Source organism: Camelus dromedarius, chromosome 11, assembly GCF_036321535.1.
Source record: "Camelus dromedarius isolate mCamDro1 chromosome 11, mCamDro1.pat, whole genome shotgun sequence".
In the NCBI taxonomy this organism is placed as follows: Eukaryota; Metazoa; Chordata; class Mammalia; order Artiodactyla; family Camelidae; genus Camelus; species Camelus dromedarius.
This window is the reverse complement of record NC_087446.1, coordinates 42,735,114-42,762,744: the sequence shown is the minus strand read 5'-3', so window position 1 is coordinate 42,762,744 and position 27,631 is coordinate 42,735,114. Positions and strand designations below refer to the sequence as shown.

General features: G+C 39.2%; 1 protein-coding gene and 1 non-coding gene across 3 annotated transcripts in view; one reads left to right on the top strand and one right to left on the bottom strand.

Moving 5' to 3' along the window:
• Positions 1–27,631, bottom strand: part of GRIP1 (glutamate receptor interacting protein 1) — a 612,763-nt gene that overhangs the window by 489,754 nt on the left and 95,378 nt on the right. The gene's annotated exons all lie outside the window — the stretch shown is intronic.
• Positions 7,791–7,863, top strand: TRNAA-UGC (transfer RNA alanine (anticodon UGC)). Its single transcript has one exon. It is a non-coding gene; the product is annotated as a tRNA-Ala (tRNA).

Sequence of the window (27,631 nt, the reverse complement as noted above, 5' to 3'; positions counted from 1 at the left end):
TCTCTTGAATGGTGTTTAAAATAAATGTATTTTTATAGGTAAGAAAAAAGTCATTAAACGTTACCTTTCATAGCTTGCATGCTGAGAGCGTCAAAGATCTATTCTTTTCAAACACAACCCAGCAAGACTAAGTGATATCTTACAGGCTCCTGGTCTCAAGCAAATTTGGTAAAGGCAGTGGAACCCAGGAACCAGGAGTACTGTCTCAGCTCTGATTTCAACCCCAAAGAGCACCTCAGGAAGATTCCATCCATCCATGAGCAACCAAGCACAAGCTAGCAGACATCCACCCCATTCATCTAACCAGCGATTAGCGCTTAATTGCTTTTACTTCATTAGTCATTTGAGAAACCTGACAAATCGGAAACTCTACCACCCTAAGAACTAATCCCTGCCCTGGAAAGGAATTCTCAGAATCACCTGCCAGCTGCTTAAATATTTTAATTTTTAAAAAGGGATTCCCTCAAGCAAGCATCCTTTGAGGACTCCTATGTGCCAGCTCTAAAACGGAAGCAAACGGGTCACTTATCTGGACACCAACACTGAACTGAGTCTCTCCGTCATGTGAGCAGAAGTGTAAAGATTATATATACTAAGAAACAATATCCAAGGGGCTCAAGGGGCTAAAATCAGATGGAGAAAAAAGACTCACAGATTACCAATGTGGTTTCATGACAGTAAACCAACCAAGGGATGATATTATTCTTCTAGGTGGCAACTTCCATTTTTATTAAACATCTTTTCTGTGTGCGACATCTTTTGGCCTTTGGTCTAAGTTTTCTTCTGGATACTGGGCTTGCTGACTGAGCATAAGTTTCCAAAGCAAACTACCTTTTGATGATCCTTTCTAACCATTTTCTTAAGTACAGTCGACAGAAATGGAGGCTAGCACCACTTTTCCAAGTCTTATGCCAATACAAAGGCGTGACTAAGACTGTCCCTCTTCCCTGAGGAGCTGCACAGGAGTTCGAGATCATCAACATGTTAATTATCCAGAGAAATCTATAACATAAGATGAGATCACTTGTGTGTAATTAAACTAAAAATAAATTCTGTCTTATATTGTATGGAAATGGCTGCCTGCACTTTCCCCACACATAACTCTAGTCTGAGGATAAAATCAGCTTTAGCATTTTGAGTTTGAAATCCACTGATCCTACAAAAACGCGTATCTATTACTTAACTTCTTCCTCTACACAGTTTAACCAGGATATACATCTTAATTTCTGCATATTCAGTTCTTTCAACAAAAATTAATTGAAAAATTAATTGGCCTATGAGCCGGCTGCTATTATAGGCTCTGAGGACATTATGGAAGGAGATGTCATGAAGAAAATGACATCTCTACCTTCATGGAAATTACACGGCGCTTACATTTCAGGGGATGGATATATAAATGTACCACCTACATACACAGTACGGCAACGTTTCCATCAAAGTGAAATATGCTTTCCTTCTGAAATCAGGGAACATTTGAATAGTGTCAAGTATCTGAACAAGTCACTAAGTAACTTTTATTCTGCCCAGTATTAAACCATAGTTCAGACCTAAATTTTAGTGTATTTGCATGACATTCCATGGGCTTTTTTTTTTGTTCTCCCTTGCATAAGTTACCTTTAATAGAGGAATTCTTTTTCAGCTTTAACCCCACCAACCTCCCCCAGCAGCATTACTCATGCTCCCAAAGTGTACTAAAAATGTTCTCTTGCAGCTTGCATTCTGATGAGGGCACCTTGTTTTCAATGGTACTTTCTCGTCCTTGATCTCATCTTTGAAAAGATCTCCGAAGTCTCCTTAATCCGGCACACAGTCTGACCACTTCTTTCCTCTTCAGCTCACTTCTGACAACTCACTTTATAGTCCACAGAATGGCTTTTGCTTCTCAAACAGGGTGCACTCCATCGCACCTCTAGGCCTTTCCTCCTGCTTTGCACGCTGCCTGCAATAGGCTTTGGGCCACACTCTTTCACAGGCAAAAGGCTTACTCATCCTTGAATACTTAGTTCAGACACTACCTCCTCCAAGGAACTTTCTCTGACCCTTGCATCTCTACTCCCTGGGGGTTCTTTAAATTCTACTCCTCTCTGCTTACACAATACATATGAAAGAACCACAGTAACTGAACTGCTCCCGCTGGATTATAATCATCCAGAAGCCTACCAAAAAGAGGAGATGAAGTTTTGGTCATGTTTGTGGACCAGTGTCTTAAACAGTGCCCTCCTTATGCCAGACACTAAAAAACATGTTTTCCAAATAAACACTTCTTAATTTTAAAAACATGCTTCAATACATTTTTAACAGTAAAAACAGCAAGTGACAAAAACTTGTGAAATTACCAAGTCCCTGAAACCAAAGAATATTTCTTAACTTGGTCCAATGTTTTTCTCCTTTTTCAACACAAGCTGTCTATTTATTTAGCTTTTTGTTTTAACTGGATAGTAAACCCAAGGAAATGCTTGTTTAAACTTGAAAAATCCTATAGGGATGGTGGAAGTTCATGGAGGAAACACAGTAAGCAACTGAACAAATATCTGTTGTGAGATTTACCCTCTGCCCAGGAGACACCAGAAAGAACTTCATTAGCAAAGATCTTCCATCACCTATGAGGTAATGAAAGGGGAATTGCCAAAGCCCTCAAGTCAAAGAGTGGGTGACATCAACTTTATCCTGAGTAATTTATAGCCATCTGCAATGCCATGTCCTCCAGAAGGGGCCCAGACGAAAATCAGGAGTTAACCATGCTTCCTTTAGGGTTCTTTTCTACCCTTAACAGCTGCCCCTCCAACAAAAAGATGAACTTGAGCTTTGGCTGTTGAGGTTCCCTTCACTGTGAGGATTTTTTTTTTTTTTTTTTTTGGCCCCATTAGTTGCTACTTTCTTATTTCTGAGCCAGCTATCTTTGTAGTAAAATTCTTAAGTCAAGTAGGTTTTGAATTTCTGTCTGTGGTATAAAAGAGAATGTAGAATAAAGAATGTTTTTATCCTGGGTTCCTGGGAGGGAGCTTCCAAACTTGGAACTGCCCAAGTGACAGGAGTGTCTTTGTTATTCATGGTAGGTCCTAAGACCACACCTGAATTTATGGTAATGAAGCAACTCAAGGTGGGCTCCTAGAGAGGTTCCGGATGGGGGCCCCCCCGCAGTGCTAGAGAGAACAATTCTGTGACTGGAAGTGTGGACTTTGAGCCCCATCAAACAGCCCGATCTCTGGGAGGGAAGAGGGGCTAAGGATTAAGTTCAAGCATATGGCCAATGATTCGATCAATCACACCTATGCAATGAAGCCCCAGTAAAAACTCTGGACACCAAGGCTTTGGGGAGCTTCCTGGTAGGTAAACAAATTGATGAGTCTGGAGGGCAACGTGTCCTGATCTAAGGAGGGAACACTTGAAAGCTCTGTGTTCAAGACCCTTCCAGGTCTTACCCTACATGTCTCTTCAGGTGGCTGGTTCTGATAAGCAGCCTTTATAATAAAACTAAACATGTAAGCTTAGTGCTTTCCTTCGTCCTGTAGGTCATTCAAGTGAATTATCAACCCAAGGGGGTTGTAGGAACTTCTGAATTTGTAGGCAGTTGGTCAGCACTGCAAGTGGCATCAAGACCCCCGCCCCTCAAACTTGCAGCTGCCCTCTGCAGGAGGCAGTTGCAGTATTACACTGTTTCAGCATGGTAACTACACAATTACCATATTTATTCAGCATTAAAAAATGTCAGGCCTGGAGTCAGAGGTCCTGGGTCCAGGATCTAACCTGCCCTTTAACAAGCTGGTGATCCTGGACAAGCCACGTAACTGTTCTGAGTGTCAGTTTTCTCCTTAGTAAGTGAAGGAGTTGGAGTCAGTAGTGGCTTCTGCTATTTCCGTCCATACTGTTCTCATTAGACCTCCTTTTGGAGAAGCCAGTGATTGCTTTTCCCTCTGGGTGATTGTCCTCTACAGGCTCCTCTTATTAGCAACAGCTCGCAGACAGGTTTGAGGCCTCTGTATTTGCTATTCCCTCTTCCTGGAACACTCCTCCCCCAGATAGCCGCGTGACTTACTGCCTAAATTTCTCCAAAGCTTTTCTGCACATGTCATTTCTCTGTTGATCCCTAGTGGCCATGTCATCTACAGTTTCAACCCCCACTCCCAACACTTGGCCACCCCCTTCTCTGCTTTATTTTACTCCATGGCATTTATCATTAAGGAACATACTATATACGACAATGGCTTCTCGTCTATTTTCTCAGTAGAACGTAAGCTTGATAAAGGCAAGGATCTCTGCTGTGTGTCTATTGCTTTATCTTCAGCATCTAGTACAGTGAACGACAAATACACAGTATGTGCTTAATAAATATTTCAGATGGGCCAATGATTAGCTTTTCTGAGATCTGGTAGCCACGGCAGCTTAGTTAGGTAATCCACAGGCTCATACCTGAAATAACTGTAAAAATGATTCCCCCACAATTCAACAAGACTAGGAGGGAAAGCGTGATGATAGGCAACAACAAAATGCTAGGAAGTGCAGTCAGAGAAAGGAACTGCGAAGGTTAAGAGATTTGGGGATGATAATAAGGATCAAGGAACAGAGATGATGGTGATGAGTGGAGATAGGACATTGGGAGATGGTGAGACCACAGAATCTTCAAAGGTGGTGACAGGGAAAGGAATGGGGGAAACTGTACAGTAGCTGATGCTACTCTAATTCCAAAAAGTGCTTATGGTCACAGCGCAGATTATGAAAAACAGGTGGTATAAGAGAAGGGCTCTGAAATACTGAGAAACTGCAGGGGAACAATAGTTTAAACCAGATGTCCAGTACAGTGGCTGCTGGACACAAGAGGCTATTAAGCACTTGGAATGCTGCTACTCTGAATTGAAATGTGTTTAGGAAAGTGTGAAATGAACGCCAGATTTCAAAGCTTTAGTACAAATAAAATGATGTAACATATATCATTTAAAATTTTTACATTAGTTACATGTTTAAATGATAATTTTTGGATATATTAGATGAAATAAAATTAATTTCATCTATTTTTTGCCTTTTTAATATGGCTAAAGGAACATTTAAGACACGAGGATCCAGAGGAAGCTCTAGTTTGAAAAGATACATGCACCCCAACATTCACAGCAGCACTATTTACAACAGCCAAGACATGGAAGCAACCTAAATGTCCCTCAACAGATGACTGGATAAAAAGTTATGAGATTATATATATATAATGAAATATTACTCAGCCATAAAAAGGAATAAAATAATGTCATTTACAGCAATGTGGATGGACCTGCAGATCATCAATCTAAGTGAAGTAAGCCAGAAAGAGAAAGAAAAATACCATATCACTTATATGTGGAATCTTAAAAAATGACACAGATGAATTTATTTACAAAAGAGAAACACACTCACAGACATAGAAAACAAACTTATGGCTACCAAAGTGGGAAAAGGGGTGGGAAGGGTTAAATTGGGAGTTTGAGATTTACAGATACTGACTACTACACATAAAATAGATAAATAATAAGTTTCTTCTGTATAGCACAGGGAACTCTATCCAACAGCTTGTAGTAACCTATAATGAAAAAGAATATAAAAAGGAATATATGTATATATATGTATGACTGAAACAGTATGCTGTACACCAGAAATTGATGCAACACAGTAAACTTACTATACTTCAATTTAAAAGTAAAATAATGACATATGAGGGTGAGTAGTATATTTCTATTGGGAGCATTTGTCAACTGTCCAAGGGGTATATGAAAAACTTTGCAGGTCTGTTATCAGCCCCTAAGAATCTGGAAAAATGAGACAAAATGTGGCCTCCATTAGAGAAGTTTGCTAAAGAAGCAGTGTCATCAAGGGAAAGCAGACTTCCAACAGCAGGGAGGAAAGTAAAAATGGTTATTTGATAGAGGTGTTAGCTGATGCCACTGTGGTAATCATATTGCAATATCCAAGTGTATCAAATCAATATTCTATACACCTTATACTTACACAGTGTTGTATGTCAATGATATCCCAACTGAAAAAAATAAAAAAGTAAAATAAGCATAGCCCATGTGTCACAGGCAGGTTAGCAGATTAAATCACAGGAGAGGTAGGGACTTTGAAATTCACCTAATCCATGCTAGTTTCAAAGCTGACAGCATTTTCTTTAATCAAGACCAACTTCTTTTAGAGGTATGAGGTGGATGAATAATCATCCTATTAAAATATGGTCAATCAGCAAATATTCATTAAGGATTTAATATATCATAGGCTCTAGGGATCTAAAAATAAATAAATTCCTGGCCACAAAGTGTTCTCAGACTAGTAGGAGGGACAGGTATATAAAAATAGATAAATTCCAATAAATATCCTGGCAAACACAGTAACTGAGTGTAAACTAGGCCCTGAGGTCAGAGCCGAGAGCAAGATGTACACAGTTTAAGTCCCTTGTGCTGTTTCAACTGGGGCATGAGCTGTAGAAATAGCCCATTCAGCACAATTCTAATTCTAGCTACAAAAGGGTTATGCCTTCTTTTATTTAAAAACTTCAAAACTTTCGATTAGGGAAAAAATGTATTTTCCATAAGACTTTTACAGATAAAAAGGAAAATAACTGATAGTTTATAAATGTACTCCACTGTCTCTCATTTAAACTATAATTATACTCCATTCAAAAACTTTAAAAATGCCAACTTACATTCTGCAATATTATTTTCAGAAGTCTTTATATAAAACAAAATATGCACCTAACTGCTACCTGTTTTCCCGATCTTAAGATGCCAGATAATTACAAAAGAGAGTCTTTCTTTCATTTGTCCTGATTTCTTTCAAAACACAAACTACAGTTTTTTTGGTATAATTAGTTCCTAAAAGGTATAATATGAAAGGAAAAATCTCCTTAGTAGAAACAAACCAGCCTGTCAGACCCTTTTGGTTCTTCTTGTCATCCTTCAAAGGCACCACATCAAGGTGAAGATGACTTCTAATAACAACTGGTGTGCACATCTGTGCCTGTGTGTTTGGGGGCGTTGGGGTGTATGCATGTGTATTTGGGCAAGAACTGACCATCTCTGAACATGCCCATGACAGAAAGAGAGGCAATGGACAGTAGAATCAGAAAAATCTGGATCCAACTCTCACCTCTACAGCTTATTAAGTTAAGAATCTTGAAAATGTTAACCACTTCTCAGACCTTCAATTTCATCACCAAGATCATGGAGCTAATCTACTATATGCCCCCAGTGTTGTGAAAATTAAATGAACAATTTGGCAAACAGGAGGTCCTCAGTACGTGTTCATTCTCTAATCCTTTTCCTTCCCTACAAACCCCAGTGCCCCTTCCAACCTGGCTGTGGCCACCTACCCCAAAAAGAATGACAAAACTATATCTATCAGCATAGTAGGTATCCCTCTCCTAAAGGTATGGATTCATCAGTGACAGCAGTCAACCACACCCTGTGTATTAAAGTGAAAGAACATGGTTCCAGAATAAAAACGTCATTAATTTCTATAAAAATTAACTGCTTGAAGACTTCCTAGTAAAATTAACCCAAGCTAATTGAATAGTCCTTAAAGAGCAGGAAAACCATTAGGACCAACCCAGACTATTGATTCATTTTCTACAAAGTTCAAAAGCAAATTATAGAAAGTCGTGATGAGAATCTCCTTATCAGCATGAATAAAGGCTCATAAGCTTCACGCACTAAAGTCTAACAATCTCAAATTCAGTAGAAGAACAATGTCTTAAAATAACCCTAAGAGGGTGTGTTTTTATCAGAAAAATTACCTACTTTAAATCCTCTGTAAAAAGAAAGAAGACATGGGTGGGAGAGTATAGTTCAGTGGTAGAGTGCATGCTTTGCATGCATGAGGTCCTGGGTTTGATCCCCAGTACCTCCATTAAATAAAAATAAAAATAAAATAATAATGATAAATAAACCAAAGTATTTCTCCCCCCCCAAAAAGCAAAAGTTAAAAAAAGAAATAAGATGTAAATTTATTTTTTATTTAGTAAAGCTTTCCATTTTTTTGATAGTAAATTCCCCCCCCCCCTTTTTTTTGAGTAAGTACAGTTTCCACAAAAATTTCCTAGGAAAAATAAAAATGCATTTGATTAAAAGAAATCACAATGCTGAGTACAGTCTTCAGTAAATAGAACCCCTAACAAATGTGCAGGAAATGACAGACAAGCAGAAAAGTACGCCATAACATATTACAACATGACTATATATCAAATCATGTAATTTTTTAAAATTTCATTTAGGATAGATAGATATTTTTAAACCAATTATGTGGGTGAGGAGGACCAGAGAGGGTGAGTGACTTGCCCAAGGTCACACTTCCTAAATGGACCAGAACCCAAATCAACTGATTCCTTTGTCCACCTTTAAAAATCTTAGTGTTAGAACAGCCCCATGGAGGTTAATCAGTTTCAGTCTCCCAGGGCACACAGGAATCCTACCAATAACATTCTTGACATGTGGTTATTTGGTCTCTATTTAAAAGTTCAAATGGCTCATTCCTTTTATAAGGTCACTGTTGCCATTTCTGAAATGTCTTCTTTACAATGAATCTAAATCTTCTCCCCAGTTATTTTTATCCTTTGGTCCTGAGCTACACTGCATAAATCTAACCACTTCCCTTCCCGAAAAGAGCTGGTCCTCTAAAGCTTTCTGTATTTCAAAGCCAAACATCCCTTCCACTCACATGGTTTTACTGTTAGGTGCTGCACTGGGCATCACCAAGGTACCACGTCTAAAAGTCCTTGCTCATTTCTACCTTCCCATTTCCTCCTGCTTTTTGATTTTCATTTCGTAACATCCCTGAGATGTTTAAAACAGAATGATAAATGGACTGTTAAATAAAACAACGTACAATTAAAAGTCAACCAGGAACATCACCGTGATCTTCCTGAGTTATTGATCTTCCTGAAATATCTGGCACTCTTCAGTGAAGGATTATTTATAATCTCTATCTGTGAGGCTCAACAGAGTTATCGAATCTCTTCACCTTTCACAGTCAAAGACAGAAATCATCCCATCACCTACACAAGAAGCACTTACTGAACAGTGACTACAAGCCACGTCCATGCTAGCTCTGCGGCAAGCACTACCCATCGAAGAATTGAAAAGACAGAGTTCCTAACCTCAAAAGGGCTAATCATACTACTATTATTATCAAGTAACTTTCATTGAGCATTTACTGAATGTTGAACATAATTCTAAGTGATTTGTGAGCATTAATCCACTTAATCCTCACAATGGCCAGACATAGATGCTCTGCGATCATTATTTTCTAACGAGGAAACTGAGCCCAGAAGAGGCAGAGGTGTACCCAAGGTCTCCAAGCCAGTAATGGCTGCCAACAGGGCCTCAGAATACCAAAGCAAGCAATTTCTTTCTTTTCCCAGCCTTCTTCTTCTTCTCTTTCAGTTTTCCTGTTATTTCCTGGATGCCCACTGTCTTTGCTAGTGCTGAATAATGTGAAGTTTTCTTCATTCACAAATTTACGTTAGTATATATAGGTAACCACCAGGCACAGCTCGACCACCTTTCTTTTCCTAATTCCTCCCCCTGCCTCCTCTCCCACGCACACAAAGGACCCCAACTTTGACTGGACAGCTGAACTGAACAATGAAGCATATTTTAAGTAGCGGGGGTGGGATGTAATATTTCAAAGTATCTGTTACTAATCGTGCCTGACATCCTTCACTTCACGCAAATACCTGGAGTCAGCAAGGAGAGCAGTCAGACTCAGCAGTGTGTGCTGGGACACGGAAGACTTCATTTTTGGTGGTGCCTTATAAGCATGTGGATTGGAAATGTGTAAATCTGAAGATTCTTTTGTTGACAATTTTCTCTTCTAATCTTATATGGAATCTTTCCACTGTCCTTGCTGGCACATCTAAAATGAACTAATCTGGGATTTCTCTGGGTGCTGTCTCATCTGAAGGTCAAATACGGGTTATACTAGAGACGGAACAGGACAGAGAACAGGTAATCAGGGCTTCACAGAAGGGGCCCAGCATGTGCAAAGGCCTCAAGGTTGGGGGGGGGGGGACTGTGGGATTCTAAGAACATGTATCAGGTTGTGGGGAGGGGGTGAGAGAGGGACACTGTCAAGAAAGAACTTTCTGATGAGAAGATCTTCGAGTGACATAAAGAACCACAATATATTTAACATAACCGATATTCATAAATTGATTTCCTCTATTTAAGTATTATAAACATTAAAGATATCTTTATTAAAAAGATAACATTACAAGCGTTTAGACTTTTAAAAATTATTTATTTATTTTGGTGGGGGGGGGGTCGGTAATTAGGTTTATTTATTTATTTTTAGAAGAGGTACTGGGGACTGAACCCAGGACCTCATGCATGCTAAGCACAAACTCTACCACTGAGCTATATCCTCCCCATACAAATATTTAGACTTTGATGTTATCTAGAGTCCTCTTTTCTGTGAAATTGCTTCAGTTCATAATAAATGCAGTAGGAAAGAAAGGAATTAATCATGTCCCTAAGTAAATTTTTAAAAGGGAAGCAGCATTACAGTAAATGCATTTACAGATTATTCCACTTGTGAAGTTTCATTTGATAGATATCACAATCATCTTAATCTTCTTAATCTCTGGAACACAGAACACTTAGAAGGCTTTTTCGTTTGGGTGTTTTGTTTTTTGAATTAAAAAGGCTCTTCAGTGGTCCCTAAAAAGGCAATGTAACTAAAAATCTACTTAATCAATAGGAGCATTTAGTTCAACATATGTGTATTCTTAGTCTTTAAGTTCCATTTGTATCAGTTTGAAGCAGACAGTGGAGTTCTAGGTAATATCCTCACTGGCTAAGTATTTTTAAAAGATAATCTGAAAGAAAAAAAAAAAAGCTGATATGGTTAAAATCTACCATCTCCAATATTTCCCTGATACCGTGAGCTGATCAATCATTCCAATTTATAGGCTTGGCAGGGTGACTGTTACGTTACTGTAGTCTTCCAAGTAGAGAGCTGGTGGCGGGGCCATTTGATGCCTTTCTCTACGTTGCAGACAGAAAGGACCTTGAGAGGCTATTTGCTGTGAAAGGGCACTCACTCTTCAGTGAGGCAGCTCACTTACCCATGATCTGTTAGATAAAGAGGTTAGCCTCTCTGACCTCGAAGGTCCTCCCTGCTCTCATGTGCTGTGACTGTGTGAACTGTGGACGACTTGGTTTCCTCCTTTACACACTTGGAGCACAATGGATAGCTTGACCCCAGGGCTACTTTAAAAAGTCTGTCTTTTCCATGTAATAGGCTATGTCCTTTTAAGTAAATGTGACATTCAGGCTGGAAATTCAAATTGATCAAGTGGCGTACTGATTCATTTTAGCCACAACACTTAACATTTTTGACGGGCCACTTGGCTGAACAGAGATCAGTCTGTCTATCGGAAGCAATGAAGAAAAAGGAAGGGTACAACTCTAAGAGCCAGGGTGCAGCGAGAGAACTCTGACATGGATGAGAAAGTCCCACGTGTGGCCAGAGGAGCTGATGGGGGAGGGGGCCAAATGACAGGAGGGTAGCACATGGAGTCAGAAAGGGAAAGGCCACCTGCTTTCTCCCGCACGGCAGGGCCCAGGATGTCGCTCAGAAACCCACCAGTGAGGCATTTTGTACTCTCTCCTCTTAACAGTTTAAAAGTCAAAATATGAAAGAGGTTTTGAATATGGAATTGCTGTTCTCTTTCACAGGACAACAAGATTCACTACAAAAACATTCCTCCAGCTATTACAATGAAACTAGAGCCCAAGTGTCCTCTTTGGCCACCACACCATTTGAAATCCAAAAACGTGTGGCTCACACACCCACCCAACTAATCCATCAGATGAATGGATGAATTAATTCACCAACAATCCTTCAGATTATTTCTGACTATTCTATGAAATAATCCAATATACTCCATATTTCAGCAAGCTTTGCAGGCTGCTGTGCTCTGGCTCTGAGTTCTGCTTCTGCAGAATTCTCATTCATTGCTTGCTACCCTGCAGCTATTCTTTTCCTCAACCTTAGCACAGACCTAAACGTGAGACTCCCCGAGACCCTACCCTTCTCCCTGCAGTGCAATGATTCTCAGCCCTTGCACTGAGAAGAACCTTTAGAGGAAGTTGGTGGGTCATGGGAGGGGTGACAGCCCAGCACTGCCCAGTCAACAATCGAACCGTCCCCTAAAAGACATTTCTACTGCCTTCCCTCCGAGAAGTCTCATGGGGCCATCCTACCTAGATCCCACACTATCTGCCTGCTCCTCTCCTCCTGTCTACTTCCCACCATGTCCAAGAAAATTCTACATAATCTTCCTTTATTATCGAGAGCATTAGACCAGTTCTGAGTAATGAAAGCCCAGTAGAGAGCCTGACATTACCACCTTTCCTTAAAAATAATCGACAATTCTTAGGACATGTTGTGTTTTAAATAATGACATTTTCCCATTACAAATATCTTCGAATATATGCCCTAAAGGATGGACATCAATTCTAAACAAGAGTTTGCATAAATGCATTACCATGACTTATAAAAGTGACATGAAGAGTGTATTATTCATTACACACTTTAATACAGTTATTCTCAAACTTGAGCACGTATCAGAATCAACTGGAGGGCTTGGCAAAACCCATGTTGCTGGGTCTCATCTCCAGAGTTTTGGTTTCAGGTGGTTTGGAAATTTGCATTTCAAACAAGTTTGGGGTGTTGCTAATACTGTCCCTGTAAAAATCCCTGCTTTCACAGAAGTTCCCACCCCCTCCACCGGAGAAGGGCAGGAAGTACATCAGAGTGCCTTCATGAACATAATGACTGGAGCTTTCTGCTGAAGGTGTAGAGATCAAATACTTTCACCTGTCCCCTTTCTGCCCACGTTCAGTGATGAATCATGCTATTCCCAGAGTCTCTTCTATTTCCTGTAAGATCTACTGAGCGAGGGCTGCTTTGGTCTGCATATTAATCATCCCTCCCAGACCCCTGTCATCACAGTAGCCATGAGGATGTGCTGAAGCCTTACATTATACATGTGAGACTGTTTAGAAGATGATGCTCGTTTTCCATCCCCGTAGCTTCCCCTTAATCACCGTGATTGTTGCTGATTACTCCTGAATCGTGGCGGGGGGAGAATGTGTGAAGAAAGAACTTTGAAGGAGATGAAAATAGTTGATACGGTATACGATGCTCCATGTGTTTAGCTTTTCGATGTGACAATAATTTTTGTGCTCTTCTAAGCAGGTGACAGATGGGTGACTTCTGGCATAGAAAGGATTGATGCTCTGATTTGATGGCTGCTCCCACGACATCACTGACAAGGCATTGTGAACAAGAATCGTACCCCAAATTTTAAGCCACTGTTCAGCATCAACTATTCAGCATCTTTTACCAGTGAGATTTCTCCTGAAACAGGCTATTTCTGCAGGATTCCTTAAATTTACCAACCTAATCAATAACCAAGACAAAACCACACAACACAGTGACAGGCTCTGCCAGCAACATTCGTGGCTGAAATTAAAGAACCACCTTCACGGTTTGGTGTAGAAAGGGGAGCTGCTCCTACACTCTCTCTTTCCTGCCTCCTCTGTCGCACAGGACCTCACTGTTTACATAAGAATGGCCAGTAAAACCCCTGTATACAGTTGGTTCACCATCGAGTGTCGGATTACATCAAGAATACAAGCCCCTCCTGCTGTAGCAAAAAAAAAAAAAAAAAAAAAAAAGGCTTAAAAGGAAAAATCAGATGATGTGCTTATTTCCAAAGGCCAGGGTTTAAAGGTTTACATTAAATGTGTTTTTGGGGATGGAGAAGGCCCCCTTTTTTATTCTTACCAATCTGTTCTTAGAGATGCTGGAAATTTAACTGGCATGAGAACTAAATAGATCAGTTTATTTTTTACTTATTTAGTTTTTAAATAACAGATATGTTTTTCAGTCATAGTTAAATTTTGCATGGGTTACACCTTGAAATCTCTAATACGTTAATGGGGGAAGGAGGAGGAGGGGGGCAAAACTAGCACCACAAGGTGGTTGCTCATGAAGATGGAAAACCTATGTGGAACAGCTGATGAACATGCAGTGTGGATTCGTGATGGTTACCTGGCATACATTAAAAGACTGGTTTATAAAATTGATGTTTCTTGTATATTAGAAATATTCTGACACTTGAAATTGCCATTATATAGCGTTCTTGGGGAGGGCAGACTTTTAGATCTGTCCTTAAGTAGTATGTAGTCCTTTTCTCTGACACTGGGTGTATTAGACACCTGTTTGCTCTTTCTTCTCTTCATTATTTTCTACTTCGTTTAGCCAAATGATTGAGGGCATGAGTAGGCTATAGAACTCCTGATGTGGAAATTTATTATTCAATCATCAAATTTCATTGGACAGAGACTGTTTAAAGGGCAGTGTCATACAAAAGGGTACCCAAGATGAATAAGTGATGGTACCTGTCCTAGAGAAGCTCATTGTCCAGGGGAAGAGAGAGAAATGCAGCTAGATTAGATACTGTAAACCAGTGCATAATGAATAATACTGTATATGGGAACCTAGGTAAGGAGAGAGCCACTTCCTAGGGATATAAAGGCGGCTTCAAATGGAGGCTCTGTCTGAGCTGGGTTTCCAAGGATGTCAATGGAAGAAGTCAATGGAAGAAGAGGAAAGGAGAGAAAGGAAAGATACTTAGGTTCTATCTTTCCTTCAATTTGCATCAAGGACAAAGCCCTAACTTCCTACCACAGAAAGTCAGAACTGCAGGATTTCACTTTACATCTACTTTCACTTCCATTTTTCAGCCAGTGTGAGGGAATCTCGCTTATAAATTACTAAAGATGTGTTGCAGCTAAAAGCATAAACTAGATGCACATAGCTAAAAAGAAGGGGAGAGAAAACTAAGAAGAGCAAAACAATCCAGCATTATTCCCTCCAATTCAGCATTATTTCCCTTTTTTAAAAAACCAAATTAATCTGATTAAACTAGCTTAAACTAATCAAAAAGCAGTTGCTTAAATTTTGTTAAAAATGTTTTTCATGGGGGCTTTGGCTCTTTAGGAACATGACTAGAAGACATAATTACAAGCACCCTATACCATAATTTCAAATTACTGATTATAAAAAAGCTGTAAGAAAAAAGTATGCATATTAACCTAGTTGCACCAGTTCCTAGAGAAAAATTCTTAAGCCTTTTCTATAAAGAAAAAAACCCAAAAAAAACAAAAAACAAAAAAATGAACAGAGACATCCTTCTGATTGGGGGAAAGAATCATGAAGCCATTTTCCTCCAGTTTTACTCTGAGCAACTAGATTGAAAAGTCAAATGAGAGGTCTATGTACAATCAACTCAGAAATAGCCTACGTGATGTGAACGCAAATCTATGGCTAAGAGGGGACTTAGTCAACCCAACAGCAAATGGTCACAGTAAACAGATTAAGGATAAATTAAAGATGAATGCAAAATGTATCTTCCTCTTTCTTTTAAAGCCTTTTCTAAAGGATGTTTGTTTTATTAAAGTTAAGCTGTCCTAATGACAAACTGTACATCTTATTCTAAAAAGAAGACATGAAAGTGCATTAACGCTGACCATCCTTACTTGTCTGGTTGGCCATGGCAGACCACCAACTTGGCGTTTTAAGCACTCCTCAAAAATTGGCTCTACAAATCTAAGGTCATCAACTAAATGGATGTAAGTGTTTCTGTTCCCTTTAAATTTTCTTTCTCTCATGTTTGTCTTTCTCCACCTAAAACTTCACCAAAAAACTATCAAAATCTTTCTGATCCTTGCTTTATGGACTCAAAACCAAATTTAATGTCCATATTACAACATATAGTTTTAAGATGCAAAAAAAGGAATTTCAAAACAGCCAATGTTCTCAAAACTAATATTTTAAAGTGCTAGCTGGAAAACAATTTTGATGTATGGACTCTCTTATACTTTAAATGAGATTGCCTAGACCCTCAAAAACATTTTCTTGTCTTTAATCATACTTTTCTTGAGTTAGAAATAAAATGTATATATAATATTAATCAATTTATTACTTGTTTTTAATATTTATATCTATTAAAAGCCACAGCTTTAAAAATACTCTCTAAAAAAAAAAACTTTTTCTAACTGTGAAATCAATTAAGTTAGTTCTAACCCATATTAACCAATAAATAAGACTCAACAGCATAATATAGAAAAGACCAGACAAGAACAGAATAGAAATTAATAGAATATACGGCATGTAGCAATGGAGAATATTGGTTTCTGAAGTTCTATTTCACTTGTGTGTGTTACATGTGTCTCTATATAAATCATGAGGTAAACTGAGTCATGGCCCAAAATATTAAAAAAATAATGTTCTAAAACATGGTGCTATTTAATTGTATTACATTTATTAAGAAAAAGCATTGAATACTGATGAATATATGGTCATTTATTGTATATTTAGAGACAGTGAGCAGTGTATAGGTTGGCACTGGGCTCATCCCACAAGATGAGATAAGTTGCTTCTAAAGAAATTGTTAATTATATGTTGAAACTATAGACTCACCAGCTCAACATCTGGCATCCGGAAGAATAATTTGCAAATATTTAAGCATCTCTGGCCTTCATTCAACCAAGTGACCTGGATTTCTGAAGATTAAGTATACAGGCCCCATAAGAGGCACAGGTAGAAAAATGATGAACAAAAAAGTCATGATCCCTGCTCTCATGGAGCTTATAGTCTCAGCAAATATGAATCAAATAAATACACAAAATAAGGTATAAGTGTAGATGTTAAATGCTCTGAAGTATGATAAAAAAAAAGATGAGGAAACTTTACCTGGTTAAAGAAATACCAATTATAACTATCAAGATATGAATAACAATATAATGTCTCATAATAACACAATAATGTATTACTGATAGTAACCACAATTACATCGTATTAACTTCCTTGAGGAAATGATATTTAAACTGAGATCTTGAGGATGAGAAGTAGTTAACTATGTGCAGTGGTGTGCAGTGAGGGCTGGGGGGAAAGAGACGAATACTTCAGGCAGCGGAAATCGCAGGTGCAATGGTCCTGTGGCAGGAGGCAACAGGGCACATTTTGAGGAACTGAAAGAGTAACAATGTGGCTTTGGCAGAGACCACAGAGGGAGGCATCCTGTGACATGAGGTTGTAGGGGTCAGAGGGAGCCAGACCACACAGGAAGTTGTGGCCTTGTTAAAGATTTTCATCTTAACAAGGGGAGGCATCAAATTTCTGTTCTGAAAGGATGACTCTTGCTATGATGTAGATGGTGGTCAAGTGAGGAACAAGAACGAATGTGAGAAAACCAGCCTGGAGATTAGACTAGTCTATAACAGCAATCCCTAGTGTAGTCCATGTGAACAATTCCACTGCCTTAGCCCAGAGCGTCTGTCCAGGTGCACTCGTAATGAAGAGAAGCTGTTAGGGGGTGAAATAAATAGGTGACTAAGCAGACTTGAAAGAGGAAGTAAGAGAAGCGCTGTCAGGATATTGCCTCAGTTTCTCGTTTATAGACCTGGAGGGACAGTGGTGATGTGGAAGAGGGTTTTTTTTTATTGAGCAATGGACATGCCCTAGAGGCAAAGAGGAGATGTTCGGAGAGTCAGGTCTGGTGTTTACAAGAAAGGCACAGGCTGAAGATTTTGATTTTGGAATCAACAGCACAGTGCAGGTAATTGATGACAGAGAGGGTCATAGATGAGATTATCCAGGGAAAAAAATGTCTAAAGTGAGAAGAGATAGAGTGAAAGGGAGGGCAGGGAGGGAAAGAGAGGAAGGAAGAAGCACTGGGGCTGACTGGGCCTTGAGGAACTAGAGGATGAGGGGCTGGGCAGAGCAGACAGAGAAGGAGCACACAAGAAGTGTGAATGAAAACTGAGTGCCAGAGTCAAAGAAAGAGACAGTTCAAGGAGGGAGTGGCCACCGGGTGGAAGGCTGTTGAAAGATTAAACCAGATGAAGACTGAAACAGTCCTTCAGATCTTGGACAGTGAGGGCATCAGAAATTCCAGTGATCGAGAAACAGATTATATTATTAAAGCACTGACTTTCTCCTGTATAAATGTCGAGAGTTTCAAAGATCATGATTATGAACGAAAATCACTTACAGTATTATTTATCAATGGCTTATTAAGGAGACCTAATAACAGGGTAAACAACAATCTCCTTCTGTAACAAAAGTATAAACAACAACACCAGAGTTCATTCATTTCTTCCCATGATTGATCACACCCTCTTGCCCTGAGCTATGGTAAAACAGGACTTAAAAGCAGGCAGATAAACATTCACTTTTTCATTTTAATACAAAGCATAATGTTTCATCTCAATAGAGTTCAAATTTCTCTGACTCATTATAGTCAACATCTTTCACGACCACAATTCAATCTGATTTGACATCTCATTAAAGACATTTTCTATTTGCTGCCGGATGAATGACTTCATAAATTGCATACATGATCCAGGCCCCGGCAGGCTGAAAGGGACATGATTCTGATGAGTAAACATGTGCCATTTTTAGTTAGTTTTTATTGTGCATCCTTGCAGAGTGATTCAAGTTTGTGATTAGAGTTACATGAGGACTTTTATAAATATTCTGCATAGCTCTACTCTGCCACGCATGGAAATATAAATTCCAAAGTTGGTTGAGCATAGCTGCAATCCAAATCAGAAGAGGAAGTGTTATACTGGGGTGCATTTGCAGAGCATAGAAAGTGCACCACATCTCCAAAGAAATCTTTCGTCAGCAACAAATGGAAAATGACATTGTTTTGAGAATGCCTTTTAATCTAAAGAAAAAAAAACCAAAATAATTATGTATTCATTGATTCATTTTGTCAATACTTATCAAGTGTCCACCATTTTTGAACACTAAAGCACAGTGTGAACAAACAGATACACTCCTGTGTGAGCCCAGGCTCGAGGGAAAGGACTAGAAGGTAGACAGAGTTATCTGACGAGGTCTCGGCGGCTGGAGGATGGTGATGGTGACACTAACAGTCATCATTCACTCGACACCTACTACTGCGCCAGACCCTGAGGAAATACCACAAAGATGATCTCATTCGAACCTCAAAGCAACTCTATGAATTGGGTAGTGATGTCTTTATTTCCATTTTAAGACAAGAAAACGAACGCTTAGAGAGGTATTTTGGGTTTGTTTGTTTTTAGCATCAATCCTAATGCTCATAATGGTTAGCCTGAGACATCAAGAAAACTTGAATTCTGCTCAGTAAAATAACAGAGGAAACAGGCTTTTAGAAGCGGTGTCCCTAAAGCACAGTAGTGGTTTTGTTACCGCGTTGGTGCTCACAGGTATCAGTAGTTTCTTAGGAAGACTCCCCTTTCTCCCCAAGGATGACAGATTAAAGAGGCAGTACTATAAAAGATTAGGAAAAAAGTAAAACAGAAATAGAGAGGAAAGAATAAGAGTAAAGAAAACCAAGTAACACTGGGTAATCCTGTACCAACTACCATATGACAGACCAAAGGAGTGAATGCGACACGTACACATACCTCCCACATACACGAACACACACACACACACACACACACACACACATAAACATGAACATACACACACATACACATGTACACACACAAACATACACACACACACCTGCACACCTAACCTTAGCACCTAGGTAATGAGGATCCTATAATAAACCTTCTCACTTCAAAATCTTGGTCTCTTGCTCAGTAGATTCTTCCCACCCCCAAATCTGTTAAAAAATAACATTGTCAAAACCTAGCCCGTCTGCAGCCGTCACAACACTGGTGTCTCAGAGTCCTCTGTGGATTCCCCGCACAGACTTCACATTTCTCTTTCTGGGTTTCCAGGCCCTCTCCTCAAGTGGGCTTTGCCTGTGTCACCTCTCCTAATTTCCTGACCACGACCTGCGCTTCCCCCTAGTCCACCTAAATCCCCTCAGGCTCATCTCTTCCGTCTCCTAATTCTTTCCTCATGACATCTCTACCCAGTTCCTTCCGCCAGGAACAAGCCATAGCTCTTAACTGCCACCCTCACCAGTGACAAACGGCTGCAGAGTGCAGCAGTATTTGGGAAAACAACTCATTCTAACCTAACGGTATAGAGAAGTGAGTTTCAAACCCTTTCAGCGACATAGACCTTTGGCCAGTGAAATTACCCCCAGAATGCAGCCACTTGGGACTAGAGCCGTAAGGGAAGAGTGGGTGTCTGGGGCAGCCAAGTGGACTGGGACAATATCAACAACAGACAATAATATCAACCACTCATTGTGGAAACAAATATGAAAGTGCCTCCCATGTGCCAGGCACTGATTGTGGCACTTGTGCTCCATCAGTGAAAACAAAGATTCCCCGCCCTTGAGAAGTTACAAGCAAGCAGGGGGATACAAACTTTTAGGGATGCACACAATGAAAGTATAGATTATATAACTTATTAGAAGGTGGTAATAATATAGGGGTTGGGGGACCCACAAGGGAGAAAAGGAGGTTGGGAGTCCCAGACAGTGGGGCAAGGGGGAGAGGCATGTTGCAATTATAAAGAGGGCAGTCAAAGAAGGACTCCCTGATGAAGTGCCATTCAAGTAAAGCCCCGAAGGAGGTAGAGGAGTTAGCTGTAAAGATATCTGAGGGAAGGGGTTGCAACATCTGGCCTTTATTGTGCCTTTTACTGAACCACTTACAATATGCCAGGCAATTGCTACGTCGGTATGCATTGCACACTTGCATTTTACATAAAACCGTCAGAGGCTAGTAGTATTATTGTTTGCATTTTACAGATAAGGATACTATGATTTAGAGCAGTAGAATCATCTGGAGGACTTGCTAAAACACAGACCGCTGAGCCTGAACACCAAAGTTTCCACTTTAATAAAACCAGGATTCAGCCTGAGAATTTGCTCTCATTAATGCTGCTGCTTCCTGGCGCACATTACCAGAACCACTGATTTAAAGGAAAGAGATAATCTCTGCAAGACATGCCTCTAAATCCCTATATTCTGGTCTAAATTATGTTCTTCCTTTTTCAGACTACAGCACCTTCATCCAAATGTTTCCATTTATCATCGAATTAAACCTCAAAAGCAAAATGCACATTACAGTATATATTACATATTTACAAATACAGTTTTTTTTTAAAAAAGGGACTAATTGGTTAAAAAAAAAAAGAAAGAAAGAAAGCTCTACAAGGGCAAGAATAGGACCTGTTTTATTCACTGCAGAATTCTTAGCACATAGAAGAATACCTGGCACATATTATGTACTTAATAAATAGCTTTTGAGTCAATCACTGCTATTATGTATACTACATTTTTAACCTCTTTTTAACTCTTTATTTTATAATAATTTTAGGTCTATAGTGGAGTTGTGAATATAGTATAAAGAATTTCCATGTACCCTTCAAGCAGCTTTCCCTAATGATAACATCTTAAATAACATTTATCAAAACTAAGAAATTAACTTTGTTTTTTTGTTTTTGTTTTTGTTTTGTTTGTTTACAATACTATTAGCTAACTGTTAGACATTATTTGAATTTCACCAGTTTTTCCACTAATGTTCTTTTCCAGTCCAGGATAACATGCCACATTCAGACATCATGTTTCATCTCCTCTGGTCTGTGGCAGTTTCTCAGTCTTTCCTTGTTTTCATGACCTTGACACTTTTGAAGCAAACCGGTCCAATGCTTTGTAGAATATCCCTCAAGTTTTTTCTTTCTTCTTTTTCATGAATACACGGGGGCTATGGATTCAAGGAGAAAATGGGACAGAGGTGAAGTGCTGTTCCCATTTCATCCGACCAGTGGTACATGACATTAGAAGGACTTGCCACTGGTGATGCTGAACTTGACCACTTGGTTAAGGTGGTGTCTGCCAGATTTCTCTACTGAGAAGTTCTTATTTTTCTCTTTCTATAACTTTAGAAGTCGGGTCATTAAGTCCATACTTAAGGGAAAGAGAATTGAGCTCCACTTCTTGAAGGGAGGCATATAAAAGTGTTTGTGGACATACATAAAAACCACACTGGTAATTATTAAATATTTGGGATTGGGGAGACAGTTTGAGGTTATGTACATACCCTTTTTCTTCTTTAATTTCCTCCCAGAGTAATCTTACATTTTTCTTGTCCCAGTCCTAGAATCAGCCATTTCTCCTCTGCTTAGAGAATGGTGTTTAGAAACTATCTGGGCAGTAGGTATGCTTGTTGAAGGAATGTCACTGCTTCTAGGACCTCTCAGCAGATGAGCTGTGCAATATTTGCATATACACTAACCATGTGTACACAAAGAACTATATTTATTTCTGCATCTATATGCATATATGTTAAAGTAAACACGAGTCCCCACTAATATTTCCAGCCCTCATCTATCACCACAGAGTTGTTCTAGCCTTCTTATCTGTAACTTCTTTCTCTGACAGTGAGAAACCTGGTGTCATGAACTGAATTGTGTCCCTCCCCTCAAATTCGTATGTTGAAGTCCTAACCCCCAGTATCTCAGACTGGAGATAGGGTCTTTAGAGGTAACTAAACTAAAATGAGGCCATTAGGGTGGGCCCTAATCCAATATGACTGGTGTCCTTATAAGAAGAAATTTTGACACAGAGACACACAGAAGGAAGACAATATGAAGACACAGAGAGAAGACATCATCTAGAAGCCAGTGAGCAAGGCCCGGAACAGATCCTTCCCCGTGACCCCTGGAAGGAACCAACTCTGCCAACACCTTGATCTCAGCCTTCCAGTAATTACAATTAAATAATCAATATTGATGTGTTATTAAGTAAAGTCCATACTTTATTAAGATTTACTTAGTTTTAACCTAATGTCCTTTTTCTGTTCCCAAATTCTATTCACTCTGACACATTGCACTGAGTCATCATTTCTCCACGGGTCAACCTTGGCTGTGACAGTTTCTTAGATGTCCTTTGTTTTTGATGACCTTGACAGTTTTGAGGATTTCTGGTCAGATATGTTGTAGAATTTCCTGAAATTGAGATTTGTCTGGTGTTTTTCTCATGATTAGACTGGGGACTGAGGTTTGGATGAGGAAGCTCACAGAGGTAAAATGCCATTTCCATCACATTATGTCACAGGTGCACACAACCAATGTAACATAACACCATTGATATTTACTTTGGTCACATGGCTGAGGCAATGTTCCCATATTTCTCCACTGTAAAGCTATTCCTTTGCCTGCCCCCATGCCCCTTCCACAATGTGTTCTTTGGAAGGAAGTCCCTTTGTGAGGGCCACACTTCACAAGTGGGGAGCTATACTCCACTTGCTAGACGGTGGAGTATCTATGCAAATTATTCGGGATTCCTCTGCACGGAAGATTTGTCTCTTGCTCTCCATGTATTTATTCAAGCATTTATTCATATTAGTGTATGAATAAATACTCATGAATATTTCATACTCTGGATTAGCCAACACTTTATTTTGTTGCTCAAACTGTCCCAGCTTTGGCCACTGGGAGGTCTTTCAGTTGGTTCCTGTGCCCCTCTGAAACACTCCATCACTGTTTATTTGTTTGTTTGAACACCTCCTTACTTTTCTGGCACTATAAGATGCTCTAGGCTCATTTTGTATATTTCCTGAAACCATCCTAGATTCCAGCTATTTCTCCAAGGGTTCCTGATTTATTTTACTGGAGAATAGTATTAGGAACCAAGATCTGGGTGCTAGGTGTATCCTATATTTTTGACATAATAATTCATCGTAAGTATTTTTTCAATGTAAAGACGCACTTTAACTTATCATTTTTTTGAAAAGCTTAATATTCCACTTTACAGATAAATCATAATATCTAATGATGGATACTGTTTCTAGATGTTCTGATATTACAAACAATGTTGGGATAAACTTTCTGGCATCAAAATCATCATACTCATGACTAGTTATTTCCTTAGGATACATTCCTAGAATTCGAAATTGTGAGTTTAGGGCTTCTGAGGCATATTATGAAAGAATCCTCCAGAGTCCCATCTGCAGAGAATGACTGGCCATTTACTCTCATCAGGTATCTATCATTATTTTTTATTATCATTTCCTATACAATGGATAGAACTTGCTTTATAGTTATAAATGAGTCCTACCTAAGATGAACAGTGTTTTAAATATTTGCCACTTGAATTCTTTTTTAAACTTTTTTCTGTTCAAGTACTTTGCCCACTTTTTGATTGGTATACTTTTTTAAAATTGATATGTAACAGTGCTCTTTGCCTGTTTTATATATATATATATATATAAATATATATATATATATATTTTTTTTTTTTTTACCATCTTTCACCAGTTTGTCATTTGTCCTCTGATGTGGTTCATGGCCTATTACTTTTTAAACAATAACTTTCCATATTCTGTATTCTACAATTTAAGCTAATTTATAGATTTTTTTTTTTTTTGCCTAATCCACATTTACATTTTACAGTTTTGCTCATGGACTAAATGTGTTTGCTTTCACATCTTTGCATTATGTGAGTCAATCTAAAAAAGAGCTGATGATGTATTATTGATTCTGACAGTCATGAAAGCAAAGATTATGCTTCTATTAAAACTTATATTTTATGACAGGTTTGTCAGGTTTAATTTATGACTCATACACATTTCTGGCTCAGTAGCCACAAATTATCTCCTGTGAATCTTTATGATATACTACATTTTCTTGCCAGAGCATTTTTTTCAAATATCTTAATACATTCTAACAACAACAACAACAACAATCAGAAAACAAGCACCAAAAATTCATAAGTAGGAAATAAAGTTTTTAAAGAGAATTTCAAATATACATATGTATCTAATTCCATCTCCTCTTCATTTCTCAGGCGAGTTTCATATTTTTATAAATATATTTTTCTCATTTTAAAAAAATGATGTAACAGATATTCATGTTATTATGTGTCTCTAATTTTCTGAATATAGGAAACATGCACATACACACAACATGGAACTGACGAACCATCTTCTTTATAGTAGCATGAGTGAAATTTCAAATGAGGAGAGAAAGAAACATATATACATATATACCCCTGATACTAGGAATTAGCTAGGGCGGTGGGGCTGAGGAGGAGCTGGCTGAGAACATTCTAATCATGAGCAAAGACGTGACGGTGGGAAGATATATGGCAAGTTCAGAAAATGAAGGGAAGGTAGGCAGGGCCAGATCACACAGGCCATCTGGTCTTCTTAAGGCTTTGGGTCCTTAATCGAAAAGTAGATGGAAGCACGTGTTAAGTGACTCGTTCAAATTTATTGTTTTGCAAGATCCTCTGAGTGATATACAGAATGGATTGAAGGGATTCCTGAAATCCAGGGTTGAGGTTTATCGGTGGTCCAAGCAATAGATGATGGTGGTCTGAAGGGAGCCTGCAGTGGCGGAGGGGGGTGGGGGAGGATATATATGAAAAGAAGGGTTTGGATCTGGGACAGAGGTGGAATATGCACTTAGTGACTGACTAGAAACAGGCAGTGAGAGAGGTGGGTGGATGGCAGAGCCTTACCACCAGACAGGAAACACCAAGAAAGCATGTATGGTATGGAGATAAGCATTTTGACTTTTAGATTTGCCATCTCTTTGAAATATCCATGAAGATATATTACCACAGAAACAAGGTCTGAATGGAGATTATATAATGAGCACAAGTAACATACAGACCACAGCTGAATCCAAGAATGTGGACAGAGTTGCTTAGGAAAAGAGTACAAAGCAGTGGTTCCCAACCAGGGGTAGGGAATTATTTTGACCCTCAGAGGCTATTTGAAAATGTCTGAAGACATTTTTGGTTGTCACTAATGGGGGCATTGAGTGAACAAAGGCCAGGGATGCTGCTGAACATCCTGCGATGCACGAGGCAGACCCTCACATCAAACACTACCCAGATCAAAGTATCGATGGTCCTGAGGCTGACAGACCCTGACATCAAGCGTGATGAAGTGAGGGCTTTAGGAACTCCACCTGAAGACCATGATGCGTCAGGCACAGGGACTGTGGAGGAGCAATCACAGAACCGGAAGGAACACCCAGAGTATCTGGTGCCACGAACACCAAGGGAAGACACGGGGAATAAACAGAGCTAAATGCTGCTACTGCAGAACAAACTACTGTATACACGAGTTCAGTGTCTTATTCAAACAGAGAATATTTTTTATAACCTCTGCTAAAATGTTTTGAAACTCATGTTATATTTCAACAGGCCACAACACAGGCATACACTTACAGAAAGAGAGATGGGCTTTTGCGTCACTTCTCATTAACCCCCGAACCATGGCCACCTTCCTAAATTTCTCTGCTTCTCAGATGCTGACCACACAAGGGAGGAAGCCAACTACTGTTTCATAAGGAGTAGGAATAGGAAAGGGAGGACGAGGCAGCAGGGAATTTGGGTAGAAGAAAGATGAATAACGTTTCATGGGAAAAAAAGCAAGCCTCACTTACAAATATGAAGCATTCTAAGTGATCATGAGAGTCTGTCATTTGGAGTCAGTATGTGTCTTCCCACGATGTTCTGAGTAGTTAAGTTTAAGGAAAAACCACAAAAGCCTGTTGTCCTTGTAGTATCTTTTGATAATGATGATACCCCCAAGGGGTAGAAAAAAAACATGAGTTCAGGAGGAGTTTGAAAAACTCAGCCCTCTTCCCCTTTCTTGGGATCACCTTCAATCCCAATATTTTTAAGCTCATTTGTTCCTCAAAGATTTACTGAACACTTACCTAGTATTTGTTTAGTGTCTGTGTCTCCCACTAAATGATAGCCCCCATGAGAGTAAACATCACATCTATTCTCCTCACTGCCAAATGCTCACAAACTAGTGTTACTGCCTGGCAACCTGAAAACAATTATGGATTAGTGAGTGAGTGATGGCCAAATGAATGAATTTATTTCTATTCTTTAAAATGACGTTTACCCTAATCTATTTCAAAGGGGCGAATTTTTCTGCAGAATTACCACACAAACTTTTTAGAAAATAGCCTGACAGCATGAAGAATGATTGAGACAGAAAGATCACCCATAAATAGGCCAGTCCTGCCTGAGAGCCTACACTCAGGGTCAGCCTCATCCAAATGGTATACATATTTATAGTCCTATTTCTCTCACTCCCTCTTGGATATTAAACATACATTTTTGCCATGGTTGTGGTAACAGTGATGCAAGTGTAGCCCAAGCTAACAGTTTTAACATTTAGGGAGAAAACAGTCCATTTTTAGTAATAAAAGGAAATCTACAGGAGAGGTGACTTTCTGAAATGTATGGAAACCTACTAACGGGATTGCCGTATTATGGTAAACAACTTTATGCAAAGAAACTTCCACACTGGACTTCAAAGGGGAATGGAATTAAGACAGGAAAAGTGGGTCAGGCAGGAAGGACTTTTCTGATGAGGAAAAGATAGTCCTGGGGGAGCTTTCTGCGGTGAACTCAAGCATGAGGCTTCTGAAACGTGCTTTTCTTATAGCTAAACAGTGCCATTTAGACCAATGCATGATATTAAAGAATGAAAGCAGCCTCTCCACAGAAAACAGGCAGGAGGCAATAAGAAATAGGCACCCCGGAGGAAGCCTTGCCATCAAGATGTCAGTTAAAGAAGACAACAGATAGAAAGCCACAAATACATGATTTAATGAGCCACTAAATGTTCAGGGGTCTGGGACTTTTAGATAGTTATGGTCCTAATATAAAGGT